Source organism: Musca autumnalis, unplaced genomic scaffold (assembly GCF_047663935.1).
Source record: "Musca autumnalis isolate F117 unplaced genomic scaffold, ASM4766393v1 scaffold_4, whole genome shotgun sequence".
Lineage (NCBI taxonomy): Eukaryota > Metazoa > Arthropoda > Insecta > Diptera > Muscidae > Musca > Musca autumnalis.
Window position 1 is genome coordinate 138,513,057 of NW_027411977.1, and position 16,137 is coordinate 138,529,193.

Here is a 16,137-nt window from a genome sequence, read left to right on the forward strand (position 1 = left end):
ATATTGAGGCCACAACCTTCAAAATATCGGGTATCGGGAGGTACGGTTGTATGGGAGCTATATGAAGACCTGGACATCGAAAATTGTGATGAACGAATACTTAATACAAAGTTTCAGCCAATTCAATGGGATATTTAGGGCACAAAGTCTTGCATATGGTTTAGCAAATATGGCAAAATATGCAAAAAATTAGGTCCAGACTAAATGTCCGTTCTAAAATTACTTATTGGTGCCACCATAGTACAATTGTTTGCACACCCGCCGGCCAGCAAACATCAAATTTCCAACGATGGCAAAATACCCCTCATTTTCTGAGTATTTCATCCATGTACTCAACTACAGGTGGTGTTTTAAGACATGCCTTTCAGACTCGTCGATAAACAGTAGGCCCCATACTATTGCTGTAATATGAATCGTGGTGCACGCCCTGTCCCTTCTGTGATGTTTGTGGAACAATTATTATATTGTTATTTAAACTTAATGTGATAAGGTTGCAGACTCCAAAAATTTATTTCTTACAATCAGCTTATTTGTCCAAAAGAAACTTTGATTTGCTGAAAGCTAACTCGCAGGGTAGTGGTGTAGGGTATCGTATGGTCGGCCCTGTCCGACTATAGCCTTTGCTTACTTGTTTAAAAATAAATCTGCATGTTTCAAACATTTATTTTTAAATAACGTTGACTTTTCACAACTTTTTATAAAATTAACGTGGATTTTTCAACGTGTTTTATGAGATTAACGTGTATTTTTCAAGGAATTTCTATAAAACTAACGTGGATTTTTTATAAAATTAACTTTAATTTTTCAAAGATTTTCTATAAAATTATAGTGGATTTTTTACATATTTTTTAAATTATGCACGTTAAGATTTTTTATAAAATTAACGTGAAATTTTCAAAGATTTTTTTTATAAAATTAACGTGAATTTTTCAAAGATTTTCTATGAAATTAACGTGGATTTTTCAAAAAATGTTTATAAGATCAAAGTGGATTTTTCAAAGATTTTTTATAAAATTAAAGTAGATTTTTCAAAGAATTTCTATAAAATAAAAGTGGATTTCTATTTGTTCTTAATTAAGGTGGACTTTTCAAAGATTTTTATAAAACACGAAGATTCTTTTTACAGATGTTTTTATAGAATTAACGTATATGTTTCAAAGATTTTTTTAAAAAATTAACGTGGATTTTTCAATATTTTTTTAGGTAACGTGGAGTTTTCAAAGATTTTGTTTATTAAATTAACGTGAATTTTTTTTATAAAACTTCAAAGAATTTTTTTATAAAATTAACGTGATTTTTTATAAAGTTTCAAAGATTTTTTTTTATAAAATTAATGTGGATTTTATAAAATTTTAAAGATTTTTTATAAAATTAACGTGATTTTGTATATAATGTCTTAGATCTTTAATAAAATTAAAGTTGATTTTTGAAATTAACGTGGATTTTCAAAGACTTTTTATAAAATTAAAGTGCATTTTTTAAATTAATGTGGATTCATTAAAGCTTTCTTATAAAATTTTTCGTTGATTTTTCCAAGAATTTTTTTTTATAAAATAAAGTTGAATTTTTCAAAGTCTTTTTTTTTATAAAATTAACGCTAAAATGTCGAAATTTTTTTAAAAAATTAACGTGGAATTTCAAATATTTTTTATAAAATTAACGAAAATTTAAAAAAAAAATTATAAAATGAACGAGGATTTTATAAAATATTTTTAAAAAATAAACTTGGATTTTCAAAGATTTTTTTAAAAATAAATTCAGATTTTTCAGAGATTTTTATAAAAATAAACGCGGATTTATTAAAGATTTTTATAAAATAAAATATTTTTTTTATTTTTTATAACGTGGATTTGTATAGATTTTTTTTTTAAATAAACCTATTTTTTTAAATATTTTTATAAAATGTGGATTTATAAAAAGATTTGTATAAAATAATGTTTTATAAGAATAAACATAGATTATTTTAAAGATTTTTATAAAATATATTTTTATAACGTGGATTTTTAAAAGATTTTTATAAAATAAAATATTTTATAAAAGTAAACGTGTACTTTTAAAAGATTTTTATAAAATAAAATATTTTATAAAAGTAAACGTGTACTTTTAAAAGATTTTTATAAAATAAATTGCTTTATATTTTTTTTATAAAGAAAAACGTGGATTGCTTAAACGATTTTGTATAAAATAATTTTTGTTATAAAACTAATCGTTTATTTAAAAAAATATATAAAATATTTTTTATTACTTTTTTTAAAAGATTTTTATAAAATAAAATATTTATTTTTTATAAAAATAAACGTAGATTTTATAAAACATCTTTTATAAATACAAAATATTTTTTTATAAAGATAGACGTGGATTTTTTTTTAAACTTTTATATAAAAATAAACGTGGATTTTTAAAAGTTTTTTTATAAAATAATTTTTATATAAAAATAAACGTGGATATTTTAAAAGAACTTTAGTAACTAATTTTTAATATAAAAATAAACGTGGGTATTTTAAAAAGATTTTTAGAAAATAATTTTGTATATAAAAACAAATATGTACGGATTTTTTAAATATATGTTAAGAAAATATTTTTTTACATAAAAATAAACGTGGATTTTTTAAAAGATTTTTAGTAAATATTTTTTCTGTAAAAATAATCGTTAGAATTAATTTAATTTTATTAAAAGATTTAGAGAGAATAAATTTGGATGTTTAAAAAGACGTTTTGGCAATAAAATTGGATTTTTAAAAGATTTTTAGAAAAAAAAAATTGAATTTTTTTATAAAATTAATAATGATTTTTTTATAAAAAAAACTTCGCCATATATCCCAACGTGGCATAAATTTCCCCATAGTGAGAGGCCTTCAATATAAAGTCATTCCATCATTCTTCGAAATTTCAAATTCCTCCAATGAATCCTTTTTGGTCTAAGCATTTTCTTAAAGCGGCAGCATACATTTCGTATAATGGTACAAATATCAAAGATTTTATACATAACAAATATTTCCAATATTTCGACACTATTTATTCCCTATAAATGTCCCATAGTAATGCCAAATAATCCATTTTTTTCTGTTAATATACTGATAAATAAATATTTATACAAATAGATAACCTCTTATACAAAAAAAATCTTTATCATTCATTTATCAAAATCTTTATCACTCACATTTCTGATAGTGCTTCCGTTTCTGCTATAACATTATAACTAGTCCGATTAGTTGACATCCTTACATTTAATTTAATATGGGTTCAGTGTATCTGTATTTGTGATCAAAACCATAGTACCAAGCTCCTTTCAGATCCTCAAAGCTCAATTTGACTATTTGTTTATGTTATTTTATTCCCTTCATCGTATTTTAATTTTTATTTCCTGTTGCTTTTGAAGATTTCGTTGTAAATTACCCCCAATATGGCGATATTAATAGAAGTGGGGATCTTCGCTAATGACGAAATCTATATGTCACCTCCTAGAAAGAACCAGGAAAGTCCGTGCTAAAATTTTTAGGATGCCCGTCTTGCAACATTTTGTGTGTGAAAATATCAGCTGCAAACAATGCTGTTATTTTGCTATTTCTTAAAATGTACGTGTTAAATGCAATCAATATAATTATTTGAACAGCATTTTACACTTGTTTAACATTTAACGGTCCATATCAATACAACTAATATTGTGGATTTTGCTCTTATTCCTCTCGAATATTATTCACTTTGTTGGTTCTTTATTCTTCTTCGCATGTTATGATAAAATTTTACATTTGGTTTGCTCTTTTTTCTTTAATTTGTATGCCTTTCATGCTCAGTTGCAGTTTTGTTTATTTTTTAGTGATTTTTTTCTTCTTGTTGTGGAGAATGACTTTACAAAATTGTATTCCTTGGTTGTTTTTTCCCATTCTTTGACTTCGAAGAGGTTTCATTGTTCTCTTCCTTAAGTCATTGTTCAAATGACTGGCTGGTTGGATGCCTGGCTGAATGTTGTTGTTTGGTTCGTTCGTTGGTTAGCTGCATTGTGCATTACTTTTATTTATTTTCATTATTGTTGTTCCTCTTTTTCATTTTGTTTAACACCCGAGACCATAGAAGTATCATCCGTACGGAATAAATACACCATGCATTCCCACCATGGCATCGCTTCGTCTTTCTTTTTTTACATAGGTATCCACCCAGAAATGAGAAGACGAATGATGATGTTGATGTGATTCTTGGAAAATGTGATTTTCTTTCCAGAAAATCTAACCCAAAGTAGTAGACTAAGAAAAAGATGAATTAAGGTTGCTGTATATGTTGACGAGTAACAATGAATAATGTGTAACATTCATTGTGAGTAGCAAAATATTTTGAAATTGAAATATATGTAAGTACCTGTATTAGAGGTAAACAGAAGAAAAGGACATTTGAAGGATATGAAGGTTGCCTGACAAAATATGTGAATGAAATTAACGTAAGTGGAAGAAGTTTGCTTTCCGGACTTCGCCGTATTCCTATATGCAGTACCTGCAACAAAACAAAAAATGTGTAGCTTATTAGTTAACTCAAAAATGCATCAATACATCCCACAAACATCACCGAAGGGACAAGGGAGACTTCTCTCCTATCAATGAGTGCACCCCGATTGATATTAGCTCAATAATATGGTATCTCATGTTTGCCACCGTTGCAGATATACTCAGGGAATGTCACCTAAATAATGCTGAGTGGCATTTTATACTCAATTGAGAATATTTATATATGTACATATATATTTACAAAATTATAAATGTATTGCTAAAACGTTATATAATTTTTTTGCTTTTCTCTGTTTTAAAATTGTCTGTTGTAAACGCCAAATTAATGACCTGTTTCACTAAGACGATTCGAATACCAATTCGTTCGAACTACTGCAAAACTTCTGTTTTTTATAAAATATTTTATTCATTTTCGTTTTCAATCAAACAAATATTTTCTACAACAGCAAGAGTTTGGTTGTAATTCGAACGAATTTCATTTCGAATCGTCTTACAGAAACTGACAATAAGTGTCACCTGATATCAATTTATTTGAAACTTTACATAAAACCATTACCGCATTATAAATATTTCATTAAAATATTTTAATATTATTTTTTATTTTTATAAAATATCACTAACATATTTTTCCTATTTTCAGGTACGTAAATTAAAAAATACATAAAAGTTAACAAAGTTTTCTGAAGGTAAGTAAATACTTTTCAAATATTGGTCCTAGTCTGTTGAAGTCTCGTGGGCTGTGTCAGATCTCTCATTAACCCGATATGTTTGAAGAGGTGCTAACCAGCTTGGGTGCTACTAGGAAATGATCATAATCTATGTTCACTTTCGGACGTCTATATCCTCAGCCTTTAAGGAAACCAGTCGATGTTCGGACCTGCCTAAAATATTACTAGTTGCAATGTATAGACCATTGTGATACGGTCGCAAATGGACCTCAAGTATGTGTGCACAACTGCAAAGATTATTGAAAGCTCTGAGATGACCGTTCCTACATGATCTCGCTGAGACAAACGAACAAGGTCTAGGAGACTTTTTAATATTTCTCAGTTCATCAGGCTGGATATAATGCCAACCTGTTAAAACAGAATAGCAATCACCACCCGAATGATGTGGTTTTCAAAACGGTATATTTTAAGATAATAATTGAGGATATAAAGGTTATAGCCACCACGGAAACCAAATCTATCAGTCAACTTTCGAGTTCCTAACAAACAAAATTTATTTTTTTCGCAGAAGACATGTCTCGGATCACTTATTTTTTGTTTTGTTTTGCATCGTTGTCTGTAACGATGGTATAACGGTTAAAAAACCTGCCTGTGCCTACTAACATGACTGAAGAGTACTAATTAATGAACCGAGTTGGCGAAACTTTCCTCATCACAAAATTTCATCCAAGAATTTCTATATCGGGAACCTCCAAGTGCAATTTAAGGGCTGCTCAAGGATTATTTTGAAATTCTCATAAAAGTCAGTCCATACTTCGTGACATAAAGCTCTAAAAATCTTACGGTGACCATACGATGGGCTCGATAACTCTCGAAAGTAATGACTCTGAAAATAAGTTTCAGTTCCAAGATGAACTATATCGGTTCATTCTTTCAGATACTTCCTCCGCATTTATCGTCAAAATAGCTAAAATACTTTGTACAACTCTCTAAATTATTTAAATTCATTATCCATATCAACAAAAGCACCTAGTTTCTTTATCCATGTTATCCAAATGCCCTTAATTTTCAATTACCTTTGTTCGATAGCTTTATCCATATTATCCAAGTAAACCAACAACTTTATCCAGTGCCTAGATTTTTTACTGACCTTTTCTAAATTGCCCAAATACTTTATACCCGTTCTCGTAAAAGCATAAATATTTCCCAAATTTCTATATTATTTATTTAAAGCTCTATAAATTGAAATATAATTCCCTAACAAAAATGCCAATGTCATCTTTAAAAGAAAGAACTACAATTTTGGAATTTTGTTTTAATTTGTCTCGCGAAACCAAACAATTTCCATTGTCAGGTTTTTATGCTTTTCTGCATTTTCTGTGGCAAATGAATGTTTGCTGGACACGACACGCAAAGAAAAACCTACAGACCAAAACCCATTTGTCAGTCCCGAATAACATTAGCCACCAACCAACTAGCCAGCCAGCCATCCAACCAACCTACAGAGCAACTGGTATCAAGCCTTGAACTTTTTGGCTATATGTTTATAATTGTTTTTTGTTGTTGTTGTTGTTAAACTGAAATACAACTCTCGACACAATTCTTGTTTAAATTGCTGAATATGCTCGACCAAAGTGCTAGGTATGTACGAATGTTTGTATTTACATCAACAGCAGCGAATACAAGTTATAATTAATTAAAAAATATATTATTTTCGTAGATGGACGACAGTAAGACCACATATAATGCGGTTTTATGTTTTTTCATACCGTTCACCAAAAGGAACCTTTCATTTCGTTCATTGGCTCATTTTCGTTGAATATTACCCAGCAAAATTTGAAGGAAGGGGTTCCATGCGATGACGTGATTTCATGGCATCTTTTGCATTGATTCAAACGAAGTCTTGAAAGATCCGATCTTTTCATTAGCATTTTAACCAATGCAAAGGAAGTCGTGAAAGATCCGATCCTTTCATCAGCATTTGAATCCATGCAAAGGAAGTCGTGAAAGATCCGATCTTTTCATCCGCATTTGAACCCATTCCATCGATCCAATAGAGATGAATTTTTGTGTTTTTATTTATACAAATTTTTTCTAAATATATAAGAATAATTATTTTCAATAGGCTTGATGTTGTCGGAGACTCGAAATTACAACCAAAGTTGTTAAAACTCTGTCGTAATGATAATGTCATTGCAAAGGGTGTGGGGGAAATGACATGCTAAAGCATTGGTGGAAATGACATGCCAAAGCATTGGTGAAAATGACATGTCAAAGCATTGGTGTAAATGACATGCTTTGGATCCAAATATGAATAGCATCTTTAGGGGTCCACGCTCATATAAAATTCATCGATGAAGATGCTAAAAAGATGATATGCCAGATCACTTTCACCCATGATTGAATGGCATCTTTGGCATCGAACATTTTGCTGGGTAAATTTCATTCTCTTCTCATCATCAATAATCACTAGTCGTTTTAATAGATAAGAAAATAAATGTTTCATATACTCAATCACTATAGAAAAAATATTTCTTGTTGGAAAATAGTATATTCTTTTTAATTTATGGGTCATTATTATATGTTTCCTATTGGTATAGGCTGGATTTTATAACTTGAAATTTATACATTTGGAGGCTTTAAGAATATAAATTTCAAATAAATTGGTCACTTTTAACAATAAAGGAAGGCAAAAGGAAACTCATAAAAATGGGGATATATCTGTTAAAAACACTTCGATCGATTTACAGGATATTTGTATTTTTAACTCGCCAGAAACAAAAATAACGAAATTAAGAAACTGTTTTCATCGTTTATACTATGACATCTAACAAGCTAAAAGAGCTATATGAACGAGGTGAGCCAAATGAACGAGATAATCTAAATAAAGGAGGAGTATTTGGTTCCATTCGCGCATTTCACGGAATTGTTCCTTTGAACTAGTTCGTTCATGAACGAAACAGCACTAGTTTAAGTTAATAAATTCATATAAAATGAAAATTCCAAACGGTAGCAGACTTCCGAAACATCAGAAACTAGAGGTTCTTAGATCGAGTTCCCCACTACTGGAATTTCATAATATTACTTTAGTATGGAACTCGATCTAAGAACCTCTAGTTTCATGCACGACTACAAAGCAACTGACGTTTCGGAAGTCAGCCGGTTTGTCAGTTATGAGGCCTTAAAATTCATTATTTTGGAATTTGGAGATTTAGATGAGTTAAGTTGGAAGAGAAATGTTCACTGAAAACAAGATTAGACTTTTTAGCTCATCCTCATTTAATACACCTTCCGTCACCACCAACCGTGTATTGTTGTTTTTACATTCATCGAGGGTTATCTGTATAGTCAAGGTGTACCTTTCGCCGTTTTAAGTAGCGCTAACATTTTCATTTTTGGCATTTTGTGCGTAAATTTATAAAACAGTAACAACAGACAAACGGATATGGCAGTTACGGGAGAAATGAAACAAGCAAAAAGAGAGACTATTTACCAACATAAAACTTAAATTGCTATACCATTCGCAAACATCTCAGGACAACAACAACAACTGACTATTACGACCCGAACATCAGACTGTCGGTCTGCCTCTAACTAAACTGTGAGTTTGTGACTTGTTGTATATTGGGATTTAAACCAATTATATTTCATGGTTATATAACTCAATTATTTGTTAAATTTTATAAACAAGCTCTTAACAACAGTGACAGCAGTAACAACAACAGTAGCAAAAGCCGTTGCCACAAGAACAAAAATCTGAAATCACCATCGTTTTCTAAGCTAAAATTCTATGAAAAAATCTCTTGGTGAGAGTTTAACGATAACGAGACAGCAACAACATTTTGCTTTTACGCTTCGCTAAAAACTAAAGTGACAAACTGTCAGTTAGCTGGGTGTTGGTAACAAGAGCAGCGAATTCATGCGACAAACGTCAAAATTATAAAGTTTTAAATTTATTAAAAAATATTTTTATATGAAATTTTGCGTGTTTGCATAAATTGAATGGAATTTGATTCTGTCACTTGAAATTCTGTCACTTTAATGAAATAAACAAAATTATAATTTTAGTGTTTTTGTCTTGTTTTTGAGACTTGAATTCTGGGAAACCCCACGGACGTTTTTATTGCTTTTTAATATCATTGTATGTATAACTTATTTGAATATGTTATGTTTTATTATTTTTAAAGTAATTCAGATTAATTTTAGTTTTGTTGTTTTGAATTTTAACACACCAAGTTTTTAAAGTGAGTGGTAATTTAATAAATTTGATTTCGAAAAAGTCAAAGTAACTATAGTTTTGGATTTGCCCACAAAAATTTATCAAAATAAGTAATTATTCTAGACATATGTTTTATTTTTAGAGCAGTTGAAGTGAATTTGCATAAAAATTGCAAATCATTCCACATTTTTATTTTTTCTCTGATTTGTAGCCAAATATTGTGCTACGCGTGCGAACATTAAGCGCTGTTTAAAAAAATGCATTACATCAACATCTCTTCGTAACTTTGCAAACAAAAAACTAGCGTGCCTACTGTGAGCGTTGAACTCACAACTGTCGCTTTCGTATTCGGACACACACGCACTGTGAGACCGTACACATCCACATTCAAAATATGTTTACGCTTTTAATTCATTAGTGTAATGTATTAATGAAAAAGTTTCGTTGCACTAACGAATATAATCATTATTTATAATCATTATAATAAATTAAAATTATTGAAAATCAATGAAATATTTTCATTACTGGAATGAATGTCTTCGTTGATTTAATATCAGTTGTTGTGTAGCAAAGTTAATTTGTTCGTTCGATTATTGTTTTCAGTTATTTGGTTCTGGTTCTTCTCTGTCCAGTTTCAAAAATTCTGTAACCTTGACTTGCTGCACCCATAAAGAAAAATGGTTCGCTGTAGCAATGAACGGTTTTCTATGATTATGTTTCATTGATGTTGTGAAATGTTGCATTGATATAATGAAATGTTTCATTCATGCTATGAAACTTTACGATACGTAAAATTTAATGATTTTTTGTTTTATTTCAATAAATGAAACAGATTTCATTGATGTTATGAACATTTTTCATTGTTTTAATGTAACCGTTTCATTGTAATTATGAAGAAGTTCCATTGTAGTAATGAAAGTGTTTCATTGTATAAATGAAATAGTTCAATTGCATTAATGAAAAATTTTCATTGCTTTAATGAATATTTTCCAAAATTTTAATTAGATGATTTTTTTATTTATTCAGTGAAGCTTTACGTTGGATCAAAATCAATGACAAATTTCATTGATGTGACGTAAGATTTCATTAATGTTATGAAGCTTTTTCTTTCAGCCTGTCTGATAGACTTGTTGATCATAAAGTTATGAAACTGTTTCGTAGTATTAATGTAACCGTTTCATTGCATTACACGGTGCGCCTTAACTAATTTTAAATGGAAGGTGCTTACACCTGGGAAGTTTTTGCAGAATCTGAAACTACAATGCTCATAGATGAGAAATATCAAGAAAAAATCGCCGGAGGGATTTTCAAATAAATCGCGATTTAAGTTCACATTTTAGGGGTTCTTTAGGTTTTCACGATTTTGCTTTGTTTCTGTGAAAATTCTCCACAAGATTGACCTTTATGATATTTTCGTAGGTTTTACCGTTTTTGAGATATAGAAGTTCAAATTGAGACAATGCACTGACATTTTCCAGAATCCATGCCGATCATGGACAATTGAGAAATAAATTTTAATCATGGGAAGGAGTAGTGCATCTTATTCACTGGCGACAGTGGGAAAATCGGCCTGTACGAATCGATTCTGCTTGCATCATTGCCTGGCTTCAGTGGCGGCAACGCTCTGCCAACAATTCAGGCTTCTGCTACAATATGGGTGGCTTACAACAAATAGAAGACACTTGTCAAATTCCCGATTCCGGGTTTATCCAGTTGCTTTAACCTTACCATTGAGATTCCGTGTTGGCTCAAAGCGGTTATACATTGTTTACGAAGCTAATCACTTTTGTTAGTCTCGTCACATCTGCTGGGAATTTCTTTCTAATTTCGGGTATTCGACCAGCAGGTATGTAACGAGCAGCTGTGATGATGTCCGCGAAAATTCTCTCAGCTATTCGAGGGAAATGGCAGCACTTTGAAGCGGTTAATGGTTCACAAAAGTGCGGCGGTCATAGGTTACGAAGCCGGCTGGTATGTTAGCGGAGACGATAATAGAAAGGTGGTCTGAGCCGAACTAATTTAAGGGTTCCCAAGACACCTCCGAACTTCATTCAAACTCTTGTATAATTGGAATTTCTCATATTCATATTTGTCTTCCATTTCCCATATTCTCTTGATATAGGTTTTCACTCTCTCGATTTCTCCCGATATTTTCTCCCCTACACATTTCGTGTAGGTATTGGCACCAGGTTTACGCTGTATTCCTTATCAGTAGCATAACGACACGTTTGAAAGGTGGTGGTATTTGGTATGCGTGCATATATTTTACAGCAGTTTAGGGAAAGGATAGCCTATCTTATCCCATTGTGCGTCTACATTGTCGGTATAAGCAGTGCGCTCTGGCGGCAAATGGGCTACTTCAATCTTTTAAGTCGCGTGGGTACCTCGTCTACAAGAAAGTGGTTTGAATCGATATATCCTTTTCTGCTTGATCGAACGTCTAGCATATTGAATGAGTCGCCTAGCTCAATCTTAATGTTTTAGTCAGGAGCACAAGTTATTTGCTGATGTAAATTGCATCAATATAAAGGATGAACATTGCGCACCGTAAATTAAGTATTTCGCCCAGAAAAACTGGGATTTTATTGAATAACAAACGCCAGCCAACAATGACCACATAAGAACGAATATCTTTATCACTTGGATTTTCAGAATAAAGCATTCAAAATGAAGATTAACCAGTTACAGAAACAACTAAAACGCAGACAATCAAGGAAAAGGAAACCACAATAATCAGACACTAAAACTCGAACAGCATATGTGTCTCTTTTTAAAATGAGGTGGAAAAAACCAACCATCATAATAATCATCAGCAGCAGCTACAATTTGAAATGAATGTAACATCCAAACCGAAACGAAAAAAACCCTGACAAAAACTGCATTCAACTTTGAAATCAAAACTGAAAATTAAAGAAGCCCGACAGCAGCATCACTGCTCTGGCAAAGGAGCAATGCCTACAAACCAGCGAACCAACCGGTTTACATTTTTCGTTTCATTATTTTTTTTTCATCTTAACCCACAAATATTTGCCAGTTTCATCATCATCAGCACCAGCAGCCTTCTCCTTCCTCATTGTTCAGCATCCTCCTCGGGAGTTGAACTGTTTGGTGGTGGTCGTTCGTACACTATCGTCATCAAACTTTAAGAAATTGCACAAGTTTTCAGTTTATGTTTTTCTTTTTCTCCTCCTTCTGCATATCTCTTCTCATGAGGTTTTCGGCATTTGTGGGCTTTGTTAAAGTTTCCTAAAACAGCCAGATGAGTTGATAAGAATCTGATTTTTGTTCGTAAGGCTTTAAAAGAAACCAAACAAAACAAAAAAAACACGAAAAATGACAACAAACAAAGGAAAGCTAAAAACAAAAACAACAAAACATTGGTGCCTGCTGATGATGCTTGGTTGCATGAAAAATATTCAAGCATGTACATTTTTGAAAACTACACAAGAAATCACCGGCATAAAACAACTTTGGAAAACAACAGCAACAAAAAACAGAAAAAACAGGGCACACCATAATATATTCCTTAACCCGGTTTATTTCTCCTTTAAGCATTTTGACTATGTCCTAACCACAGCAACAACAATAACGTATAACAATTTTTAAAACAATGCTATGCCATGGTTGAATGGATGAATTGCTTGCTGGCTAGTTATAGCATGTTTGTGGGTATTTATATGTGAACAGTTTTGCTGGACAAAGTTTTCTTTTCAAAAAAGTAAATAATCTTTAGAGGTCAAATTGTGCAAAAGACAACAAAGTACATACATATGTATGTAACAATGTAACGTTTGTATAAAGATTTTAGTTTTAAATCTTAAGTAAAAAGTTAATTAAACTTTCTCTGCAGATAATTTATTTTTTAGGACAATGATAATCGCTTTAAGGAATTTGCAAATCAAGGAACATGAAAATTATTTTGGTATACGGACTTTGGACCATGATGTATGTAACTACTAAGGGGTACTAATAAAGGTGGACCCATGACCCAATTTTAATATATCATATGTTACCAAAATATCGACAGAAAAAATAAAATGGAGCTAAAATTGAAAATGGATTCAAATTTATTTTTAGACACCACATATTTAACATCTCCACAAATTATGACTTTGCAGGTCTCTTCATAGCGTAGGCCGAACACTTATCCATCGCATGTCATTTAAATTATTCGGTTTTAATAATATGAATTTTCCAATCAAACCCCTCCAATGTCGCCACTGAGCGTCGATCCGATTGAAATGGGTTGGTCGTTAAAAAACTTCTTTCCCAGCCTCTAAATTCTACCATTTGCATTGGCCAAATATCTCTTCAGATAACAAAAGAGCCCGCGTGATGATTCTCCGGATCATTTTTCATTCTTTTTCTTTCGTTCCTGCGAAAATCTTCTTGGTATAACGAAAAACGGAAGTCTGACTGAAATTCTGATACTTTAGTTCCCACCATTGATGTCCGTGTTGAACAATATGTAGAGTTCCTCAAACACAGGTCGCAAGAGAAAATATGCTGAAAAGTATCAAAGCCACCGCGAGCTCCACAGCAGTTGGTGCAGATGGCCTGGCATCCAAAATGCTTATCTGGCCCATACGTTCAATGTATACCTCAGCTATTTTTAATTTGAGACCTGTTGAAAATTAGGAAGATATTCCCCATCCCTAAACCTGGGAAGCTGACGGAAGTTCTTATCGACCTGTAACACTCATGGCATTGGTTGTGAAGGTGCTAGAGGCGATACTATTATCATCAATTACTGAGCATTTTCACCTTACCGACCACCAATACGACTTCCCAGCTGGAAGGAGTATAGACACGGCATTGATTAATGTACAACAAGAACATACGCCCTCTTAATTCTCATCTGCGTTGTTTAGATAGGGAAAACACTCTCTGAGACGCTAATGCATAAATAAGCACCACTGCTCTACAATAACCAAAGGTTTTAACGGTAAAGGCATCACAAAAGTTAATGCGGTTTCTTAGACAAGCCCTTCGGACTCTGCTCATAAAAGTAGGTCCAATACTATTGAGCTAGTATGAATCGGGGTGCACTCATAGATATGAGAGAAGTGTCTCTTGTCCCTTCGGAGACAAAGTCATTGAGCGTTCCCTAATGGATTATGCGTCACCAATATGAACCTCTGGCATAAGCGATACACAATGGAGAAACCTCGAAACTATCCAAAATAACGCACTCAGAATAGCCATTGAATGCTACTCAAAAGCACGACAAGACCACCAACAACTCCACGGAACCGAGATGTTAAGAGTTAAAGAGCATTGCACCTTATTAAGGAGACAGCACGTGTTAATGTGCAAACAAACTAGCCACCCGAACCGCTTGAACTTCGCAAAGCTCTAAGCCCATACGTCCACACTTTCAAAAAGATTAAACAATATCGCCTCAATACCCACAATGATGACATACAACAGGCAATGAAGCAGATCCACACAGAGATGATACATGAACACACTTCATCACATGCAAGCAGAACAATGCTCGGTCGTAGACTCCTTCTAATAAACAACAATGAAAATATATTAACCTGAGAAACCAGATCGGTCTTATCATAGCCCCTATGTGGTATTTAAAGAACTACCTCTGAAGGTATTGTGTTCGGTGGCAGGTTCGCACCCATTAGCTAATGAAAAGATATTACCAAGTCGGTGTTATTACAACACCAGTTTGGTATCTCCAGGTATTTAAATAGCTACCTCTCTCTTCTAAACCCTGACATCTCTGATGCATCTCCAAACTGTGGAAAAACACCACACAGATCACAAGACATCTCTCCGAATAACTTCGCACCTGATTCTCTATGGACCCAAAAAGTCGAAGCAGCCCGCTTCCTGGATTGAATGTGGAATCTTATCTGTCTACATCTAAGTTATTATGTTCTATCTTTCCATTTATTTCTCTTTCAATCAGCGATTCATACCCATTACCTACTACAGCAACAACATCAGCTGAACTTATCGACAGACTCGGTATATACCTTGGATCTGTCTGTAAATATCAAAGGTATACAATGTTAAGTGTTTCCATATGCTCATTCAGCCTTCTCTCTATGGTGTTTTTAAGTTAGCAGAATTTCGGTTAGCAGGTTCTCCTTATTTAAAACCGATTAATAAGTTTCTCAGGACATATTGAATACTTAAGACACAACTGACATATCTGCCTATAGTTCAGGCAACTTTTCATTACGTCTCACACTAAAAACTCCATCCCATCGAAACAAAACGATTTATATTGAACAAAATAATTTGTAGTCTGAAACTAAAAATTTGCGATGGTGTAAATAATACCTCATTGTCATACCGTAGTGTAGGCTTTTTGGCCGCAGTCATGATCCCCATTTTCGACTCGAAATCTATCGTCCACAAGATTTGTGACGAGAATTTATTTGACGTGCGTACGATTATATTTGTGTGCGAGTATATATATGCCAGTGAATTTAAGCGTACTATAAGTGTCCAGTGTAATGAAGTGAATGCGAATAAGTTGCTTGCGTTGCCAATGAACAAACATTCAGGTAGAGGGATATGGTGTATGCTAACGTCAACAGCGTATTCCTGATTTACCTTTCAGTATAGATTTTGTTGTATGTATTTATAAATCATGTTGCCACAGTATACATTATTTTGTCGATTACAACAATATAATGTTGTTTCATTCGAAAAGCACACACATTATTTTCGAGATTGGTTACCGCAAGTTTCCAAAAATCATAGGGCCACGAACCAAAATGTTCTTTCT

General features: G+C 32.3%; 1 protein-coding gene and 1 long non-coding RNA gene across 2 annotated transcripts in view; one reads left to right on the forward strand and one right to left on the reverse strand.

Annotated features, from left to right (window-relative positions):
• dally (division abnormally delayed protein) overlaps positions 1-16,137 on the forward strand; it is a 284,242-nt gene that overhangs the window by 43,149 nt on the left and 224,956 nt on the right. The window lies entirely within an intron of this gene.
• The window catches only part of LOC141401500 (uncharacterized), a 235,561-nt gene continuing 223,189 nt past the window's right edge, over positions 3,766-16,137 (reverse strand). The window contains exons 3-4 of the long non-coding RNA XR_012412387.1: positions 4,354-4,485; positions 3,766-4,241 (exon numbers count right to left, since the gene is read on the reverse strand). This is a non-coding gene — a long non-coding RNA (uncharacterized lncRNA). The remainder of the gene's footprint in view (positions 4,242-4,353; positions 4,486-16,137) is intronic.